This window comes from Ipomoea nil, unplaced genomic scaffold (genome assembly GCF_001879475.1).
Source record: "Ipomoea nil cultivar Tokyo-kokei standard unplaced genomic scaffold, Asagao_1.1 scaffold3256, whole genome shotgun sequence".
NCBI classification, from domain to species: Eukaryota; Viridiplantae; Streptophyta; class Magnoliopsida; order Solanales; family Convolvulaceae; genus Ipomoea; species Ipomoea nil.
In genome coordinates this window covers 4,092-19,796 of record NW_017619684.1, presented here as the reverse complement: position 1 = coordinate 19,796, position 15,705 = coordinate 4,092, and positions in this window count along the sequence as shown.

Below are 15,705 nucleotides of genomic sequence, written 5' to 3'. Positions count from 1 at the left end.
GTAGTTGACTGGATCAGCGCAAGGAAGTAATCCAGGAGGTATAAAGCTTGTTCAAAGTATTTATTCAAGACCCTATAAATGAAGAGATCTAAATCTAATGGAGCAGCCGAATTCAAGGAATGGAAGAGTGCATGCTTTAAGGATCAAAGCATCATTTACAACCTATATATAATGCTACTTTAATTAGCATTCAAATTGCGCACTCTTTCACATAGTCTTACACTGAAAATCTTGGTGCATCTATACCAAATATATCCTGTACTGTTGTGTGTGAAGAAGATCTTGCAATCAGATCATGAAGCAATGAAGAACGCCTGCACATCGGATCCACTGGAGTAGTTATAGGTTATACTGTAGAGTGTAATTAACTATCTTTTTGTACTCCGTTTTTCATCATAGTGGATTTGGGTTGATGTGAGTGGCCCCGCAGACGTAGGAGTGAGGCTCCGAACTGCGTGAACATATCCTGGTGCATGCTTTCTTTTACTGCTGTTTATTTCATGTTCTTTATTATATCTGGAATATGTTTTCATCTAGTCCAGCGTTATAATTGAAATAAGTTAAATGTTCTAAAGGCTTTATCTTGCATTCAAGACTCACGTGCTTTTTCATTACTGCTTAACGGAATTGCGTGAACACTCCCTGGCCGAACAGTGGTGAGCTTTGAAGATTTTTGCTGTGTTGCTCATTACATTCGCTGAGTAGGATATCCTTTATGTACTTCGCTCGTAATGTTTCTATTGTGGTCTTGTCTCCCTTGGTTAGCCCACATTCCCAACTCCTCGCTTTCACCCCAATGATGCATTCCATGTGCCTCATTGTATATACTCCACTGTCTGGATTTTCTGTTGCATCTCTCCAAGGCATTTGCATTCTCTTTGGTTCCATTTTCAGTATTTCAGCCGCCCTTTTATGGTCCTTGTTATCGTCTATGAAGCACCCGCGCATGTCCTTCTGGTTTCATACATATACATGGTTAGTAACTCTTATCATATCACCAGTTGTCATTATTTCAATATGTATTTCAACTGTAATTAATCTCTAATGCTACACATTTATATCTACGTTGCACCTACAGAGCAATAATGGATGCACAGTTTCTCTTTTTTTTTTTTTTTTTTTTTTTTTTTTTTTTTTTTTTTTTTTTTTTTTTCATTTCCACAGTTTATCTTTTTTTTTTTTTTTTATCTTTTTTTTTCATATCACAGTTTCTCCACACATTTCCACCATCTGTTTCTCTCTCTTTTTTTTTTTTTTTTTCATCCCTCATGCAGTTTATTGAAATGACAGTTGTGCTCATATTCTTTGCATTTATTTCAAACTGGTACCCAAATTATTTTACACACATATGATTTGAAGTTCTTACCAAAATATCAGGGATTTTCCCATATATTTCCTCTCTTTTTTTTTTTTTTTTTTTTTTTCCAGCGGATGAATTGTCAATGATTTGCATTGTCCCTCCCCTCAGATCGGCGGCGATGACATAGTAGTAAGATTTGTTAAATATTGGGAATATGAACTGCATTGCACATTCATCTCAAATTGGTTAGCAAGAACTTTTTAAACCCTTGAACAAATACATTTCACACTTCTTACCCATTTAAGTCATATGTTAACTTACCATGTCAATCTCTGCCCACTTTTTGTATGGGCTGAACGTCAACTCGCTTTTCATTTTCCTTTTAAATACCTTGAGTTGTTGTGCTCGTGTCCCTGTCCACCCCACGGTATATCACCGCGTACAGAGCTTCTCCCTGGAAACAACCCACTACTACCCCTATTTATTTTAAGTTCTCCCCGACCTCGCCGGTAATTCGGATTCCGGCCGAATCGCCGCCATCAACGACTACACTCACTCCCGTTTTTTTCCCCAAATCAAAGACACCAATTTTCAGTTCTTTAACCCAACATCAACTTCGACATACATGCAATAGCATTATGCACTTAATCTCTCATAAAAAATCATACTGATTATTTTTTTTAAAAAAAAAATAAAGGAACCCTTACGCAGTCTACTCGTTGCATCGACCGACGCAAGACGGGTACTCCGTCTTGGTGTTCCGTCCGCACATCTATATATATAGATGTATATTCAAATGAGGACCAGTATATTATAGAGGACTGTGAGGACAGATGTAGTGTGTGTCATTAGCCGGTTCCTCACAGTCCTCTATAATATACTGGTCCTCATTTGAATACACACACACACACACACACACACACACACACACACACACACACACACACACACACACATATATATATATATATATATATATATATATAGATTTTGGTTTCTGTGAGGTCAGGGCTTCCCGTGCGGTCAGTGCGGCGTACACCATTAGGTATGTATAAATGCACCATACAGTGTTCGAAAATACACCAGAATGAAATGCCAAAAAATACACCACAAAAAAAAAAATACACCACACATAATGGTGTATTTACGAACACGGTGTGGTGCATTTATGCATACCTAATGGTGTATGCCGCACTGACCGCACGGGAAGACCTGACCTCACTGGAACCTGACCCTATATATATATATATATATATATATATATATATATATATATATATATATATATATATATATATATATATATATATATATATATATATATAATATGTATTAAGTTGTGTGCCTCGTATTAATTTGTTGTGTGCCCATATAGGGTTGCATTCAAATACAAACTTGAGCTCGTGCACACATTAACATACTTACATGCACACAGGGCGTATTGCCAACAATTTCTGAGATTAGCACGTGCACACATTAACATACTTACATGCACACAGCGCGTAGGAGGAAAAATCACAACCATTCATCAAGGCTCGTGCACACATTAACATACTTACATGCGCACAACGCGTAGGAGGAAAAAATCAGGACCGTCCAATACCACTATCCAACGGCGTCAAATTGTCCACAGGTTTGTATTTTAAGATGTGTTTTTACCTGAATTTAAATATATATATATATATATATATATATATATATATATATATATATATATATATATATATATATATATATATATATATATATATATATATAGGAAATTTCAATTTTGGTTATATGACTATAAGGGTCTTGTTAATTTTAGTCCATAACTTTTAAAAGTGTCAATTTTGTACTTTAACTATGCAATTTTTGGCAATTTTGGTCACTCCGGCCAAATTGCCAGCCAAATTTCGTCGGAAATTTTTAATAATTAAAATAATGATGGTATTTTGGTCGTTTCACGCCTCTTTTCTTCTTCTTCGATGAGTTCATCCCTTTCTCTCCCATTTTCGGCGTTCTTTCTTCTTGTAAACCCTATCTTTAATATCATCAAGCCTCCTTTCCCCACATCTTAGTTCATTGCATTCGCCGGAAACGGGAGAGGAAGGGATGGACTCACCTGGGAAGAAGAAAAGAGACGTGAAATGATCAAAATACCTTCATTATTTTAACAATTAAAATTTTCCGGCGGAATTTGGCCGGAGTGACCAAAATTGACAAAAATTGCATAGTTAAAGGTACTAAATTGACACTTTTAAAAGTCAAGGACTAAAATTAACAAGACCCCTATAGTTATAGGACCAAAATTGAAATTTCTCTCTCTCTCTCTCTCTCTCTCTCTCTTTCTCTCTCTCTCTCTCTCTCTCTCTCTCTCTCTCTATATATATATATATATATATATATATATATATATATATATATATATATATATATATATATATATATATATATATATATATATATATATATATATATATATATAGGGAAGGATTTAGGTGCGGTTGATGCTTCCCGTGCGGTTGTGCGGGTGGACGCACGTTAAGCATTAATCTGATGCACTTAGTACAAAACACACGCATATTAAGCATTAATCTGGCGCACTTAGTACAAAACACACGCATATTAAGCACACAAACAAAACACCTTAAGAATACAAACTCACACACGTTAAGCACAAGCCTCACACATGTTAAGCAGAAGTCTCATGCACCTTAAGCACAAAACACAGGCATCTCTTAAGTTTCAATAACTACTCACATTAAGCACAACCACACGGACGTTAAGTACAAAGCTCACGCACCTTAAGCACAAACCACACGCCTATTAAGCACAAAACTCACGCACGTTAAATTTCAACAACTACTGACATTAATCACAAATTCACACACATTAAGCACTAACCTCACGCACATTAAGCACAAATCTCACGCACCTTAAGCACAAAACCACTCCCTTATTGTTGACCTAGATGCAAAAATTACCAAATTGCCACCGTATTTTTGTTTTTTTTTTTAATTTTGATAATCTTGGTCGTTGATTTAAGGAGAATCAATAACTCTGTTTTAACCGCACAACCGTACCTGAACCTATTTCTATATATATATATATATATATATATATATATATATATATATATATATATATATATATATATATATATATATAAATGCTAATTTGGGTTGTAAAATTGCAACTACAGCAAGTTTGCAACCCGTACAAAAGGCTATCGTAGCTGTTGCGTCAACCTTTTGCACCTTTTTTAATTCTATTTATTTTGGAGTATGTGATAAATAGCTGTTAGCTGATTGAGTTAGTGAGTTTGACTAGTTAATAACATTAGCTGATTGTAGTAAGATGTTTGGTAAATTATCAGTTAGTTAATAGCTGATTATATACAAAATGATTTTTTTCAAAAAGTTGATCGAAAAAACTGCTTTGAACACTTTTTTGAATTATAACTCTTTGGAGCAATAAGTGATGGTTTTTGGGTTTTCGGGCCCAAGGAGGTCCAACACAACCTTTGGCTGGAGGATACACCTTTCCTTAAAAATGTATGCCTATCTCGGAAATAATGCTAGTACTCGGAATCTTTTTGGCATTCTCCCCTCTCCGGGTGTTTAATCGACTGTCCTTTTACAAGAGTGGAGGAGCCTTTATATAGCGGCTCCTCCTCTACCGACTTGAAGGCCCTTAATGGCCGACTTCAAGACTAATTAAGATATGGAGCCGTTGGATGCCATTACTCGGTCGACCAACGGCTCTTCCAGGCTTGTAACAGCCTGACCGAGTCCTGCTTTCAATGCCCTAACGGCTCCCTTTTAAACGAGCCTCTTCAATGCTCTCAACGGCTCCTTGAACCGAGTCTTTCCCTGGGCTTGGGTTTTGGTCGATTCCTCGTCTCGACCTAAGCTCCCACTGGGCTCCTCTTTAGCAGTTCTGAACTGGGCCCCGTGCTTGGGCCTGGGCCGACTCCAGGGCTCGGCCCAATTGCTCTCTAGGCTCCTCTCGACGCTGGCCTGCTTCTCCTGTCTCGAACCATTTTCTTTGGGCCCTTATCTCTTGGGCCGGGGTCCTTACCCCATCAACTAGTCCCTCACTTTTCCATACCCGGTTCGCTAACCTGGGTTTGGAAAAGTAGCAACTTCCCATCTCCTTCAATCACCGTATCTGTGCCCCGAATGGCCTTTTGTAACGTCCAGATCGTCAGCCATTCTCTCCAGATCTCGCGGAGCCGTTTGGATTCTTCTGTCTAGACTTGGCACCAATAAATGGCCTCCTCCCTTCTCTCTTACCTTCACAAGTCCATCATGGGCCGTTCTCCTCTGAAAGGAAAACGAATTGACTTTGGGTCTCCTTGGCGTCCGCTGCCTTCCAAGCAGACTCGGCCTGAAAGGGAACACAAAAAAAGACTCCTCGCCCGGCTTCTCAGAGGCCTCCTGCCGGCGCTACTTCTTCAGCTTCTCAGTCGCCGACTCCTCCTCGACGTGAGGTTACTCCGTCTTCACGCCAACCGCCTACTCCCACAATTGCCCGAGTGACTTCTCAAGACGGGTCCTTTGTTGAGGTGGCGGTTCCAGAGCAACTTACTTTCAGAATGACCTTCTCAATCCCGCTGGACGACCTGGACGGGCCAGTTACGGGCCTAATGAATGATGAGGACTACGCTCGCTACCTGGAGGCGTATCCGGATGATGAGGAGCCAATTGCGCCACCACTCATGCCAGCTTCCTGGGACTCGTTCTGTCCATCCCCACCTGGACCATCGGGGGGATTCTTTGGGGGAGACTCTTCCTCGCCCGACAAGTGATCATATGTACCGGAGTCGGCCATAGTTCGGAGGAATCTTTTCTAGGAGCATTTTCATATTCCTTATTGTAATAAGCTCCTTGCTACTTGTACCATCCTTTTCTATAATAATAATAAAAAACGCTATTTTCGCCTTGCCTTATGTTTTGTCGTATTTTGTTGCGTATCCATCCGGACGACTGGTCAAGGAGTCGGTCACGTCATCAGATTCTGTTCAGTCTGACACCTGCAAGATTCCCCGTATCTCGGGCGAATCCAATCTTCTCTGCGTTGGCATGCGAATCTTGCTCTTCCCGGGCGGATCTGATGGAACTAATCTCTGACAGAGATTCGCGTCATCCGGCTAATCCGGCTCAGTTATGTCAGTTATAATCTCCTCCGTGATTATCGCCTAGATATTCGCCTTCACTGTGCTATATAAAGACCCTTCACAGTTGATGCAAATCGCAACACTCTTCATTTTGCGAAAGCACGGCGCTATGAGTTACAGGGATGGTGATCGCCGCTGGTCCATTCGCAACAAGGAGCATGCTCGACTGGAACAGTTGAGGCAGAAGAGGCTGGCTAACGGAGGTCGTTTGGTGGGCGACTCGGCTTCAGACCCCATTGTGGTGCCTCCAGACATGCTGGACCTGATGTGTAGGGAGCCTATCGATGTGGAGATGGAGCCTGTGGTGGAAGATCCAGAACCAATGGTGGAAGAGAAGTGGGAGGCTCCTCCCCTCTTTGGTGTCGCCATGTCGCCGAGCGCTTTGGAGAGGCCCTTGCAAATGATCGATGACGGGAAGCCCGCCGTGTATCTGGACGAAATGCCTGAGCCTGAGCCGAGTCCTCTGCCTTTCCGCTCTCAGTACCTCCTGGAAGGCCCTCCGACTGCTCGCCCGTCGACAGAGAAAGAAGCCAATCCTTGACCCGTTTTTCTCTTGTAATTTGCATCGGCCGAGTTCTGGGACTTGTAATCTTCGTACTAATTAAATAAACTGTGTGCTTTTCCGTCCGACCCCACATTTTTTTATTATTTTATCGCCCGACCTCTGGTCTAAGGGACCGATTCCTAGTCTCGCTACGGCGAGACCCTCCTGGCGAGGGAGTCGCCGAGTCTGATTGCCGACCTGGCGACCGGAGTCTCTTCGTGAACTCGGCTGATATCATCCGACGGGCCGGGTTCTACCGGGTCGTTCTAGAAGCTTCCAGCTCGTACCTCGTGGGCCCAGAGGCCATGGCCCACGACGGGCTTCCGGCTTAGCAGGCCGGGTCATTGACGTTCGACCCTAGCCTAGGGCAGACGCGTCGTCTGTAGGCTAACCCTAGACCTGAACCGTCGCCCCGCCTTTTGAGGCATTAAATGCGGCGTCCCTTCACATCCCGTCACCTCCACTTCCTCCAATGAGAAGGTGGCACGTGGCCGTCCTTTGAAATTCCTCCCCCTTTAAATAGCCATTTCGTCTCTCTTTCTATTCTTTTCTCCAGTCTTTCCTTTCAACCTCAACTCGAGCTTTCTCCGGCCACTCTGCATTTCCTCCGATCTCTCACCTAACTTAGGTAATGTCTTCTTCTTCGCATTCTTCTTCTTCCCGTCGTTACTCGGTTGATAACCCGGAGGCGACCTCCCCCTCTTCTTCTTCTCCTTCTTCGTCTTCTTCTTCTCCTCCCTGTCGTATGGAACTTCCGACGGACGTTCCATCGACGTCTTCTCTTCCTCCGACCCCCTCTTCTTCGGTGGTGGTTACTCCGTTGAGCCCCGCTCCTTTAACGACGGTGGCGGCTCTGCCGGGTGGCATCGGACGGCCGCGAGGCAAGTTCGATTCAATCGTCCGTCCTTCCGGGCCACCGTCCATCGTTAATGCGGCGGACTTGGAAATGGCCCAATACCTTCTTGGGCCTTCAGCCGTAGTCCTCGCCCCGGAAGGCCGGCAAATTTACGACCCACCCGAGGGTTGTGTCAGCGTTCACCTGCACTCGGTTGCCTTTGGCTTCCAAGTTCCTCCGTGTCCTTTCCTTTCCCTTTTTTATCGCCATTACAACTTAGTTTCGGGCCAATTAGTGCCCAATTCTCACCGACTCCTCACCTGCTTCGTCAACCTCTGCCACTGGTGGTTGTGTGAGCCGGATCTGGACCTGTTCCGGTATCTTTTTACCGTGAACAAGGTCGGCTCGCACTCGCCAGGCTTTGTGCAAGTTGCCGCTCGCCCGGGGCGACAGCTTTTCGAGGGGTTGTCCGACTCCATTAAGGACTGGAAGCTCCTCTATTTCTTTGTCCGGCCTGCTTTCTCTTCCTTCACCTTTCCGACCTTGTGGCCGGCCGCTCTATTCAAGCCTTGTTCCCGGCGTGCCCTCCCTACCAACGATGCGGTCCTGGGCGGCGAGTTCTTGAGGGGCTTTGGGCCGTACTCCGTCAAGTACTGGTCCCGAGTCCGAGCCATGGCTAAGCGTGGCTTGTTGCCGGAGGGTGCGGCCACCGTAGGTAGTTTTCGTTGCCTCTCGTTCCTCTCCTTTTTATTCTGTCACATTCCGACTCGGAATACTTATGATTTTCTTTCCTTTCGCAGGTCCATACGACTCCGACTCCTCCAGTTCCGACGAGGCCGCTGAACCGACTCCAGAGATGACGGACAGAACCGAAAAGATGAGGCGTCGGTTGTCCCAGCGCACTTCCGGCACTGCTGCTGCCTCTTCCTCCCAACCGTCTCCGGCCCCAAGGTCGACTCCCTCACCACCTCGTAATGTGGTGGATTTGACTCCGTCGCCAGTTGTGTCGCCCACTCGACAGCCGTTTCCTCCTCAGACAGAGAGTCCAAGCTCTAAGCGTCCGGCCGGTCAAACTGATGAGCCGACTCCGAAAAGGATCTGGCTGTGCCACGAGGTAGAAGAGGATGCCCAGATCTGGATGGGCGCCTCCTCCGTCCGCAAGTGGTGTGCTAACGTCCTTCTGCCTAAGGACGTGGCGGCGACTCATGCTCTGGGGGATGAGTACATCATCGAGGCCTCGCTGCGCCAGTCGTACCGCGTAAGTGTTCCCGACTTAATTCCTCTCATTCGTTCTTTCCTTTTATTATCTGACTCGTGGCCGTTTCGCAGAACCTCACCTTCCAGATGGAGATGAGCAAGCGGCTGCAGAACTACAGGACCGAGATGCGGTCTATGGCCCTCAAGTTACGCCAGACGGAGGAGGCCTTTCTGGAAGAGCAGGCGAAACATCTCAAGGTGGTGGAAGTGCATAACTCCGAGATGCTGAGGGTCACCCGTCAGTGGGAGGAGGAGCGGGACAAGGTGGCGACGATCGCTGCGACCTCCGTTGAGAATTACAAGAAGTCGGCCGCTTTTGAGGCGGATGTGAAGGCGGCGATAGAGGCTCGCCAAAAGGAAATTGCCAAGGAGTGGCTGTCGACGCCGGATGGTGACGAGTTCCTCCTGGATTTGGGCGAGCGTGACTATCGCCTTGGCTTTCGCGAGGCGCAGACAGAAATCCACTCTGCCTTGTTGGTCCGCGACTCCTCTTTCACTCCCGAGGGCTGGGGCCTCAAGCCCGTGATAGACGCTCTTCCGGCGACTGAAGGACCGTCGGCGACTGATGACCCGGCAACTCTTCCGGCAGCCGCTGATCCGGCGACTCTTCCTGCAGCAACACCTCCTGAGCTCGCCGAGTCCTCTCTTCAGGTTGAGGACCCTTCTTCTGTTCCCCTGGCTGGACCAACGGCAGGGGCTCAAGTTGAAGGGATTGATGTCGACACCCCCTCCGCAGTAGTTTAGGGCTATTCTTTTAGGATAGTCCCTTTTTGTAAAGGCTGGCCTCCTTCTCGGGCCTTTTTTAATTTTAATAAAGTTCCCATTTTCTCTTCCTTTTCGTATTATCTTGGGCTCGACTCTTTTTCTTTAACCTTGTTTCTTTAACTGCTCGCCGAGTCCCTCAGTCGAGGCGACTCCTCATGGCTTTTTCACGGAAACGACTAAGGGTCTGGGCCCTTGTTTCCTAACTCTTTCTCGCCGAGTTCCTCAGTCGAGGCGACTCCTTAGGCTTTTTCTTTCTCAGAAACGTTTAGGGTCAGTGCCCCGTTGTTTCTTTAAATACTCGCCGAGTCCCTCAGTCGAGGCGACTCCTCTTGGCTTTTTCACGGAAACGACTAAGGGTCTGGGCCCTTGTTTCCTAACTCTTTCTCGCCGAGTCCCTCAGTCGAGGCGACTCCTTAGGCTTTTTCTTTCTCAGAAACGTTTAGGGTCAGTGCCCCGTTGTTTCTTTAAATACTCGCCGAGTCCCTCAGTCGAGGCGACTCCTCTTGGCTTTTTCACGGAAACGACTAAGGGTCTGGGCCTTTGTTTGCTAACTCTTTCTCGCCGAGTCCCTCAGTCGAGGCGACTCCTTAGGCTTTTTCTTTCTCAGAAACGCTTAGGGTCAGTGCCCCGTTGTTTCTTTAAATACTCGCTGAGTCCCTCAGTCGAGGCGACTCCTCTTGGCTTTTTCACGGAAACGACTAAGGGTCTGGGCCCTTGTTTCCTAACTCTTTCTCGCCGAGTTCCTCAGTCGAGGCGACTCCTTAGGCTTTTTCTTTCTCAGAAACGTTTAGGGTCAGTGCCCCGTTGTTTCTTTAAATACTCGCCGAGTCCCTCAGTCGAGGCGACTCCTCTTGGCTTTTTCACGGAAACGACTAAGGGTCTGGGCCCTTGTTTCCTAACTCTTTCTCGCCGAGTCCCTCAGTCGAGGCGACTCCTTAGGCTTTTTCTTTCTCAGAAACGCTTAGGGTCAGTGCCCCGTTGTTTCTTTAAATACTCGCCGAGTCCCTCAGTCGAGGCGACTCCTCTTGGCTTTTCCACGGAAACGACTAAGGGTCTGGGCCCTTGTTTCCTAACTCTTTCTCGCCGAGTCCCTCAGTCGATGCGACTCCTTAGGCTTTTTCTTTCTCAGAAACGCTTAGGGTCAGTGCCCCGTTGTTTCTTTAAATACTCGCCGAGTCCCTCAGTCGAGGCGACTCCTCTTGGCTTTTTCACGAAAACGACTAAGGGTCTGGGCCCTTGTTTCCTAACTCTTTCTCGCCGAGTCCGGGAAGTGATTAACCGTAACTTGTACTTTTATTCAAGTCTCTCAGGACCCTCAGGCCCATACATGTTCTGTGCCTTTCTATTGGTAGAACTTCTTTAGGTGGATGACGTTCCAAATCCGGTCCACGGGCTTGCCCTCCATGGTTTCCAATTTGTAGGTTCAAGCTTGGACAACCGCGGCAATGCGGTATGGTCCTTCCCACTTAATCGCAAGCATGCCCCCCTCTGTGGGCTGACTGGCCTGTCGATCCCGTAGTACGAGGTCGCCGACCTGGAAGGCTCGCGGTCGAATCCTCCGATCGCGATATCTTTTTACCGCCTGTTGGTATTCAGCCATTCGCGCACTCGCAGCTTCCCTTTTTTCTTCTAAGAAATTTTTCTCGATTCGAAGACTCTCTTCGTTCTCCGTGTCTGAATAGGTACGGACCTGGTGAGTGGGCTCGACCACCTCAATTGGAACCTTGGCCTCAAAGCCGTACGCGAGTGAGAATGGACTCTCTCCTGTTGCTCGCCGCTGGGTAGTGCGATAAGCCCATAAGACTCGGTCAAGCTCATCCGCCCAATTCCCTCGAATATCTTCCAATTTCTTCCGAATCCCATCCACTAGCGTTCGGTTCACATTCTCGACTTGTCCGTTGGCCTGTGGGTATGCCACCGACACCTTAGTGTGGCGGATATCGTGTCGGCGGCAGAAGTCGGCGAATGCCTAACAATCGAACTGTCGCCCGTTGTCGCTGACAATGTGCTCGGGCAGGCCGAAGCGGCAAATCACCCTTTTCCACAAAAAGCGTCGGCATTGGTACTCGGTTATGGTAGCCAGTGGTTCCGCCTCGACCCACTTGGTGAAGTAGTCGATAGCTACGACACAGAACTTCAAGCCTCCGGGGGCGACTGGTAATGGCCCCAGCAAATCGATCCCCCACTTGGCAAATGGGATGGCGGTGGTGACCGGCGTGTAAAAGGTAGCTGGCCGGGTGTCTTTCTTGGCGAATGCCTGGCAAACGCCGCATTTGGATATCCATTCAATACAGTCCCGCATCATGGTTGGCCAATAATATCCTTGGACGACTAACTTCCGAGCAAGCGTGTGGGCGCCTTGGTGCGCGGCACAAATGCCTCTATGGGCTTCGTCCATTAGTTTCTCGGCCTCGGTCCTTAGCAAACATTTTAACAAAGGTCCTCCGAACGACCGTTTATATAGTTGCCCATCAATGATTTGGAAAAAGGGGGCCTTTCGTCGAACCCTTGCTGCGACTCCCGGGTTTACCGGTAACTCGCCTTTTTCTATGAATCGCCGGATGTCCTCTATCCAGAACATCTCGGGGTTTTTCTCTCGGTCCCATTCCTCGCCAGTCACTTGCTGGATCCTTAGCGGTGTTTCTTCAATGCTTGGTTGACTTAGCTCCTCCTTCTGACAGATTTTTACCAGGTGGTCCGGTACTCATTCCAAGGCAATCTTGGACAATATGTCAGCTTCTACGTTATCCGTTCGGGATATATACTCTATTTCGTAGGCTCCGAACTCTTTTAACATCTCGACTGGGCGCTCTCTATATAGAGTCATCCGAGCATTCTTGGCCTCACATGTGCCCGAGATCTGCCCGACTACTAATCTAGAGTCGGTCTTGACTGGTAACCTTTCGACCCCTAAGGCCCTGGCGAGTCGGAGGCCGCTTAACACAGCTTCGTACTCGGCCTCGTTGTTGGAGGCTTGGAACAGGTAGCTCAAGGCATAATACAGTCGGAATCCTTCAGGAGTGATAAGTACGACACCACTTCCACAGTGCTGTCGACTTGATGCTCCGTCCGCGTGCATTTCCCACCACTCGCCTAAGCAGTTCTCCGTGGCGCGTTCCTTCTCTTCCTCACTCGCCATGCATTCGACCAAGAAGTCGGCCAAGGCTTGACCTTTTATGGAAGGCCGGGGCTGGTACTCAATCCCATACTGGGTTAGCTCTACGGCCCATTTTACCAGGCGGCCGGACGACGATGGGTTTCGCAAAACGCTTCCGAGCGGTTGGTCTGTCAGCACTCGGACAGTGTGGGCTTGGAAGTAGGGTGCCAACTTGCGCACGGTGACCACCAACGCATATACAATCTTTTCCAAGGCGGTATACCTTGACTCGGCAGCCTTCAGGGAGCGGCTCACGTAATAAACCGGGTGTTGGACTCGTTCTTCCTCTCGGACCAACACCGAACTCACCGCCTTGCAGGAGGCGGCTAAGTACAGAAATAAGGGCTCGCCCGCTTGGGGGGTAGACAACACCGAGGGTGTCGAGAGGTATTGTTTCAATTCCTCAAACGACTGCTGGCACTCAGGGGTCCAAGCGAATCCTTCCTTCTTCTTCATGGCTTCGAAGAAAGGCACGGTCTTATCCGCCGCCTTGCTCAGGAAGCGGCTAAGGGCGGCCAGTCGGCCGGTCAACCGTTGCAGGTCTTTTACGGTGCTGGGAGGCTGCATGTCGACGATGTCCTGTACTTTCTCAGGGTTAGGCTTGATACCTCGCTTGGTGACCATGTAGCCCAGGAACTTTCCCCCTTGCACGGCGAACGCGCATTTCTTAGGGTTCAACCGGAGGTTGTACTTTATCATCACCTTAAAGCAGTCGGCAAGATCTTCGGCGTGTTTGCTCTCCTCTCGGCTCTTGACGAGCATGTCATCGACGTACGCGGCCATCGATTTCCAAGCAGGTGCTAGAATAGTCGGGCCACCATTCGGGTATATGTGGCTCCGGCGTTCTTGAGCTCGAAGGGCATGACTCGGTAGCAATAAACTCCGTCCGGCGTCAGAAACGCGGTCTTTTCTTCGTCCGCCGGGTGCATGAATATCTGATGGTACCCCCTAAAGGCGTCCATAAAGCTCAACAGTGCCGACCCCGCCGTCTCGTCGACCAGTTGATCGATCCGAGGTAAGGGAAACGAGTCTTTTGGGCAGGCCTTATTAAGGTCGGTGTAGTCCACGCACATTCGCCACGCCGGGGGCTTGGGTATAAGGACCACATTCGCCAACCACTCTGGGTACTTAACCTCGCGGACGTGCCCGGCTGCTAGTAGCGTGCTCACTTCTTTCTTCACAAATTCTCTTCGGTCGTTGGCCAGGTATCGCTTCTTCTGTATGACTGGTCGATGCTCGGGATCCACGGCGAGTCTGTGCGATATGATCGATCGGTCGACGCCAGGCATGTCCTCCGGGCCCCAGGCGAAAACCATCCGGTGTTCCCGGAGCACCTTTATAATCTCTTCCTTTACTTTCTCGGGGAGGCCGACTCCAATTCGGACCCGTCGGTCCAGCTGTGTGGAGTCAATCTCGACTTCCTCCAACTCGACAGCAGGCTCCGGACGAGGTATTATCGTCTTTTTTGGGGGACTCTCGGTGATCTCATGGACCTTCATCTCGCGTTTGCCCATCCCTCTGCATGCCTGTAGATAGCAGTCGCGGGCGACTTTACGGTCACAGCGCACTGTACCTATTCCGTTTGGCGTGCGGAATTTTAAACAAAGATGCTCGATTGAAATCAGAGCTCCTAGATCCTCGAGACCCGGTCGGCCGAGTATAGCGTTATGCGAACAGGCCAGGTTCACCACAATGAACTTCATGCTGTGTTTCTGTACATCTGGGTAACTGGCAATCTCAACTGGAAGTGTGATTGATCCTTCCGCCTCCACCGAGTCCCCTGTGAAACCGGCGAGGGGAGTTTTGACAGGACTCAGCTGTTCTCGAGTCATTCCCATTTTGATGAAGGTTTCTAGGTATAGCACATTGACGCTGCTTCCGGTGTCTACCAGGATTCGTCGAACGACAACGCCATTGATGTCCATGGCTATAACCAACGCATCTCGATGCGGTATTTCTCCGGCTGGTAAATCTCGATCGGTGAACACGATGGGCTCTCGGCACACCTTTTTAGGGTTCTCCTCGCGTCCGTACACCGTCCCGACGTACAACTGGCGGGCCCAGGCTTTTCTGGTGTTCGCTGAGTCACCACCTTTTGGCCCGCCGACTATCATGTTGATAACCGGCTTCTGGCGCCACTGAGCCTCCTCTTCTTCGGGAGCCGGCTGCTTGCCTCGACTGTTTTCGGCAACGGCGGCGGGATCCTCATCCCCTCGATTGACCGATCTCCGCCTCCACTGATTAGGAGGCGGGGTTCCTTGCTGAATGATACCCTCCATGATCTTCTTCAGGTAGAAGCATTCCTCCGTGCTGTGGGTATAAGATTTATGATAACGACAGTACTTAGAGGTCTTACCAGTCTCTTCGTTCGTCGCGCGATCGTCGGTCGGCGGAGGCGGGGCAGGGCAACCGCTTGTATCTCGTGGACCGGCCGTTCGGGAGCCGGCCGATAGGCGTGGACGACGGGTCTGTCGTACGGTCGTCTGACCTCGGGTCGCCGAGTTACGTCCGGGCGCCTTTCCTTGGTTTCAGCTCGCATCCTCTTCCCGCTGGCGGATCCGCCGACTTCGCGCTGCCGCTTATGCTTCATAGCCTGCTCTGTGTTGGCCCTCTTGTTGGCCATATGAATGGCTTCTGCGTAGGTGGCCGGGCGATTGTCCCTCAGGTCTCGGTATAGCTGGCCGGA